Genomic DNA, 7,500 nt, shown 5'->3' with positions numbered 1-7,500 from the left:
TGCTCTTTTAGCGGTGCGAGTACTTCTGAAAAATTCCTTCATATCTATACTGAGCTTCCCCGTTAAAGTATGCAGTAGAGAGTGTTAAGAGGTTTCCTCTGTATGGTTAAACCTGCTTATATTCTATGTAATTCGCTTGCTGTTTACTTCTTATTTAGATAATATTTGTTAGCATTGCTCATAATAGCCTCGTAATGACATGCTACCGTCGTTGAATAGTCATTGTCATAATCTGACATCAGTGAAATTCACGGAATCCTGGGTCAGCCAGCTCGTTTCGTTCTTTAAACAGTTTACACACAGAATATAAAATTCGATTTTAGGTGCGTGTCTTTCCTGGATATTTAATCATATATCTTCCCAGAGATGGGTCTCTCATTCTTCTCTTGTTTGGGAGTAATTTTCAACCGTATAAAAATGCTGATGTTTTGAAGTCCATTTTTTTTAGTTTTCATTGCTTGTTTATTCCTGCCTCTAGGAACATATACCATCTCAAATAAGAGTTTCTTTGAAGGAACACTGTAAAACAGAGTGCTCATATACCTCCGTAATCCACGTATCAGAACATGATAGACGAGCAATGTGGAGTGAAAGCATAACCAAATAAAAAGTAGAACATGCAAATGGATAGTTTTATAATTGCGAAGGAGAATAATTTGGATGTATCGTGAAATGTGCACAAAGATAACAGATACTTGACAAGTTTTAAAGCCATCTTCACGCAAAAAATAGAACAAGCAACTGCCACTCTAACAAAAAAAGCTTGGAACCTGTTATGTGTGGGTAGTGACGAAGCGCATATCAATTATTTCCCCTCGGGTGTAGGTTGTTCCCGAGATAGACTCCATTGGATATTTTACTACATCCGTAGGATAATATTTCTAAATGTGAAAAATGTCACAGCTTATGGAGCTAACATTCATAGGTAGCTGTGTTACAAAAGTACCAATCAGCTATGGCGGTAAAGGTGGATGGACATCAATTTTATGCATAAAAAATAAAAACAGATTTTGACAGACAAATGTCGAGCAGAGTCGTTATCAGATTATACCTCTCTTGATGGATCGATAGTAAAAACGTCATTAGTTACCTGTTATAATTCCTACTTGGGGACGTGTTATACCCTAGATAGGATGAACTGGATATTTAACGACATTTATAACTTAATATCTATGAATATTGAAAATGTCATGAGGTATGTAACAAATATATATGTATATATGTATATATGTATATATATATATATATATATATATATATATATATATATATATATATATTAATGTATCCGTATGTGTGTTTGTAAGCAAATTGGATTGGTTACACTACATAACTATATATACCGCTTGAAATTATGTAAGTTCTGGTTCGGGTCCTATCATTGAAAGAATAACTCATTCTTATGGTCCGTTGACAATGGATGACATTCAGCTATCTCACATTCATATTTCGTAGATATGGAATTTCCAACTGCTATTCTCTCTCTCTCTCTCTCTCTCTCTCTCTCTCTCTCTCTCTCTCTTTCTGGAATGCCCAATGTACTTCATGAGAGAGAAAATATTCTAATTTCTCACGTTAATGATCACAGAAGTTTATATTGATGTGTAATTCATTTTCTAGAGAACAGAATACAGAATAAAAAAAGTTTCCCGCAGCCTCTCATTATGCAGCTACACAAACACCTCTCCCAACTCTTCTATCAGCTGAGCCCTTTGTACTCCGATTCGATATCTGCAGTACCAAAGCATTCAAATTCTTATCCCTAAACATAAAAGTTAACATAGCTTCCGCTGTTTTGTTTGTTCTTTATACGCACATTCAAATATCAATGTTTCAAAATAAAAACTTTACTCATTTCTATATGATAAAAAAAATGGGTCAGAGAAAGCTGAGAGCGAAATCTGCTGTAATATTTCACGGATATATTGTTGTTTGTGTTCTGCAGAATTAGAAAGAAAAGTAAAAGGAGAGGAGATTGTTTCAAATAAAATTTTCGAAACTTAACCAGGCCAATCTTTCCCACACAGGCGGTGCTATAAAAAATGAGCCCTGCCGTACCATCATTACCCTTTTCCATACCAACAGCATGGTAGTTGCAGGTTCTATAATCCAGCTGAGGCTATACGTATATGTATCTCCTTCATTTCTACCCCTCTTCTCCTACATAATAACGCAGGGAAGTGGATCGCCCCAGATCTTTACAAAACACATCAGGGCGTCCACTCAGTCAGCGGCTGTGATGGGTCTCATACTCTGAGGAACGTTGGTGATTAAATACTATATGAGTTATGTTTTGGGGGCTTGTCTCTTAATCTATACAATTTAGTAAAAAGTATAAATATATATTCATAGACAGACAGACAGACAGACAAACACACACACACACACACACACACACACACACACATATATATATATATATAATATATATATATATATATATATATATATATATATATATATATATATATATACATACACACACACACACACACACACACACACACAATATAATATATATAAATAATATATATATATATATATATATATATATATATATATATAAAATGTGTTTGTGTCAACTTCACCCATTACTGATATTTTCAGTCATCTAGCGTAAGTTAAGCTTTTAATATGAAGATCATCTGATCTTCGGAACAACTTACACATAAAATGAGTTACTGAGATTAAGCGGATTATATAAAAAAATAATTGAAATTATTAGTTTGATTATAGATACCTAAGTGAAGGTGGCAAGAAACATTCCACCAAAGAGGATGTTACCTTAGTCATTCACTTTAAGGGAAGATATTAAATAATATAACTGTCCAACGGACATATATTAGACGAATCAGTATATATATAGTATATATGCATAATATATATATATATATATATATATATATATATATATATATATATATATATATATATACATATATATATATATATATATATATATATATATATATATATATATATATATATATGCGTGTGTGTGTGTGTGTGTGTAGGATTGAGGTTAAACTTCCATAGCTCTTCAGGCGCACTGTTCAGTCATTGTTTCATAACAGGACGAGCGGCCGTCATTCACAAAAATTAATTCCTATACCCGAAATCATTCACCAGAAGAGCAAAACCAAATGGTACATTGACAGAAACCCTTTTTATTGCCACAATGAATCTATTATTAAATACCCAGCGGCTACATGGCTGCCTTTCCCCTTCAAGCACATTTCATCTCTGACGACAATTTCAATGTCTCTTAGTTTTTGTGTATCAATGAAGGCCTCGTGTCGTTCAGACGAGTGCAAGACCAGGTTTCGAAATAATAATGTCAGACTGAAGTTGATCGCCTGAATTCCCAGGTCAAACTTCCTAATTAACAATAACCGTGTTATTCCAATCTTGTCCCCTACGTTTCTGTTAACAAAGATGAAAGCGGATTTTGGATTTCCAATAATAATAATAATAATAATAATAATAATAATAATAATAATAATAATAATAATAAAATAATAATAATAATAATAATAATAATAATAATAGCATGAGTCTTGAAATGGAGAAACAAATCCACATTTATGCATACGTAGTTTATGTACATATATTTAAAGATAAATCTGTACAGAGAGCATTCCGGAATCTGTTCGAGTCTCCTTTTCAATTGACTGAAAAGGGATATCGTACAGATTCCTGAAAGCTCTCTGTACAGTTTATCTTTATTTATATGTACGATATATATATATATATAACTGTTGATTTTTTCTCCAGTACTACTACTACTACTAAGAATAATAATAATAACAGTATTTGGCGTGATAAAAATTCTAGTTGAATCTAATGAGTCTTATGTGGTGTAAGTGTTGTCAGTCTTCCTAATTAGTATTTTCTTGTTACTTCCGTCTGGCAGAAACTATCCAAGTTTTCATTTCTTTATCGGTGGAGAAAGAGCACGTATATACAGGGCTTTGTGAATGATAAGGAAATTGCCGGGTACACAAATGCAATTAAAGGCGAGATCCAAGTGGAAGTCGTAGGTCGTCAGAAATTCGAAGGTCGTATTCCCTTTAGAGTGTCCAGACAACGTTTCTCTCACTCTTCTTAGTCTGGTCACGTCTGGTTTATTACGAAGACTTGTCAAAGGGCAACTCAGTGGCCTGGTAGTGTCTGGCTTTCATTTAGTGTTATGTAACTCATGCCTGGTATTATCTGATTCTTGACAAAAGGAAGTCGCATAAGGAAGATAAAAGTGAGATTGGAAAACGCTAAACCAGTGACATGATAATGATCATCACAACCAGCTTGAAGGGAGGACACTATCAACCTCTACCTCAAAGGCAGAATGCTCAGAAAGTATACCTGAAGGATGATAGAGTCCTGAAAAGTGTACTTGGTAATTTTCTTATTATGAAAGGAATCCTTTCTTCGACGAGTGAAAAATAGACAGATCGGATCGGAGTAGAATCGAGAAATTACTCATTTAAAACAATAACATTTATTAATGGTAATTGTGTTTCTATGAATATAACTAAAATGAATAACTCCACATCTGTATTTCCCATATGCAAAGAAGTCTTTAAAATAGTAAAAAAACAAACAAAAAAAAACACACTATTTATGTATTGTACACACCTGGAAGTGCTTTGGGATAAAGCATAAACATACTGAAAATTCCTGGGATTGCATGCCTTTGTTAATAACAAGTGTATATCTCAGTAACGCAGCTATATATATATATATATATATATATATATATATATATATATATATATATATATATATATATATATATGTGTGTGTGTGTGTGTGTGTGTGTGTGTGTGTATGGGGGGTGAATAATATATATATATATAAATATATATGTATATATGATTATGAATAAATTAAAATATTTATACCAGGACACTTTTATTCCTATAGTACAACGTATCATTACACAATGTCAAACCCTGTAATCATTTTCCATGATGATACTGACCCAACCATTCAACTCGGATTTGTCATTTACCCCTCACTGATAATACTGTGACATATATTTCAGCCTATTGATGGCGATCGTTTCAGGAGAAGCGCCGGTGACCTATAATGAAAAAGGTGTCGAGTCACGCACCAGTCCGTGAGAGAGATGTTTTGGCGGGATTAGCTGCTTGCCGCAACATCTGCAACACACCACCCTTACGGATTAAGACTCTAATCGTCTACAGTGAATGCTGGAATCCAGGATATCAAATATTTCGTCATTACATTTCTTTATATAAATTTTTTCCCCAAAAGAACTATAATGAATGGCTCCTTATATGCAATCCCGATAAGAAAAGAAGTCTTTAAACTATGAAAGATAATATAAATCAAAATTATTCAATCCAACCTTGTTACTGACTTTAATAGATAAAAAAATAAAAACTGGCCATGATAGTGAAAATGTAGCTTTCGCTTTAAATGGCACTGACACATGTTTATGCATGCTCTAAATGCATTAGAGAAGTAAAAAATGTAGTATTCACGTATTGGCAATGAAAGAATTAAAATCATGTTACCACGTCAAATATACGTGATAAACATGTGGCCTCCCTTGACAAATATCGAATTTACCTTGTATGCAACATAATTCCTTAGCAGACTGGGCATAAGGCCTGACACAGTTCGCTATAAGAGCGTCTTAATATTAAGTCCGTTTGATTGCTGTTGTTGCTAATCATAATATTTCCAAACACACGCCAGCAAAATTGTTAGAGGAAAGATCGTTAACAAATCTGTTTACTATGACAGTAAAATTAGAGTATAAATTAGGTGCTTACGTTTCCATCGAAATAGAACAGAGAAGGATTAGAGCATTGGAAATCTATATCTCTTCCAGTAACCCAGCAACGTTGCAGACCAAAATAAGAACTTTCTAAGATTTGGCAATATGAAATACACTTCAAGCTGATCATGTATATGTTGCCTTATTTTTCCTATGCTATGTTTTGATTAATTGTATAAGTTTTTGCCTGCTAAGAATTATCAAGCAGAGAAAGTGCTCCATTTAAAGAGAGAGAGAGAGAGAGAGAGAGAGAGAGAGAGAGTAGCAGCAGCAGCATAATTTTATTTTCGAATTCTTATCCAATTTTACAACCATCGTTATTTTTATCATAATCAGGGCATCTACATGTTACAAATATTAACAACTGTACGTCTCTTAAGACCTTAAGCCAACATAAAAACGCGGATCATTAGAAAAATAAAATAAACGGTGAATATATAGTTGCACTATTTACGAAATGTCATTCGGCTTCGAAAATACGTTTCCTTTTTGTTTAACTTAGCAGCAAATCGTTAACCATCATCCCCCCCCCCCCCCCCCCCCCCCCTTTTTATTAATATATCAGATGGATTTCTCTCCAATGAGGCAATAAACACAACCATTTCCTTATTTCCTAGAAAGATGATCTCAAATGTTCAATAACATACATGTGCTTCAAATACAAGTATAGAAGGTCAGTATTATTTTCAAGGATATATATATATATATATATATATATATATATATATATATATATATATATATATATATATATATTGTTCTGAACTGCTCGTTCACTCCTGAAAAATTTAATTTAACACTAAAAGAAAGTGGCCTTGAATGGAGGAACGAGAGATCACAAAAAAGAAAAGAGAAAAAATCTATGGCAGAGGGCCAATATTACTGAGGAAGGAGGAATTTTACATAAAAGCTGGACTTTAGTTTTAAATGCACTATATTTACATTAATTTACATAGGTCCAGGAACTAATAAGGTGGTTGATTGTCAATCCACCGGAAACACATGGCTGGGGCAACCAGACACGGAGTTTAGAATTACGCACAAACGGGTTATTGAAATGCAAGGCTTACTCCAAAGGATTCCCAATTTCTCGCACAATCAGGCATGGTGTTTGTCTGCACCGAGATTGTATCCTAGGATAAGTACTGAGGCGATGGGACATGTGGGTGAGCGCTACGCACTACTTTTTTTCAATTCAAAAAATTTTGCCGGCCACTCAGGGGGCATGAAAATGACTGGGCATCTACACAGAGAGAACTATTTTGTTGCTTGAATTAACTAGGGGATGTTTACTAGTATCACAAGGGGATTAATCACAGCATTGAACCAAGATTGGGGGAGATAGAATCTAAACAAAGGAGGGTGGAAGTCACTTTGGAAGAATGGAAATGAAATACAGACAAAAGGCAAAACAATTCCCTGGCTGAAGTGGAATTTACTCTCACAGTACCTGGAAATCCTGGGCTTGGTAGTCTTCTTATCTGCTGATATTTCTGTGCACTATAGATGTATAAAAATACTTGGGATTTCCCCAGAGGAGGTAGGGGGAGCAGAAAAGGGTGAAATGGTGTCTGCAGGGCGAGGTAACAGGAGCTTCTGAGCTCTCCTAGCTCTGTGGTGCTTCTCAAGACGAACTGCTGGGTCCCTGAACCTTTTAAGACTTCTCCCGGTAAGCGCTGCCCAATCCCTGTGGG

The sequence above is a fragment of the Macrobrachium nipponense genome, chromosome 2 (genome assembly GCF_015104395.2).
Source record: "Macrobrachium nipponense isolate FS-2020 chromosome 2, ASM1510439v2, whole genome shotgun sequence".
Lineage (NCBI taxonomy): Eukaryota > Metazoa > Arthropoda > Malacostraca > Decapoda > Palaemonidae > Macrobrachium > Macrobrachium nipponense.
Note: the sequence above shows the minus strand (reverse complement) of the source record.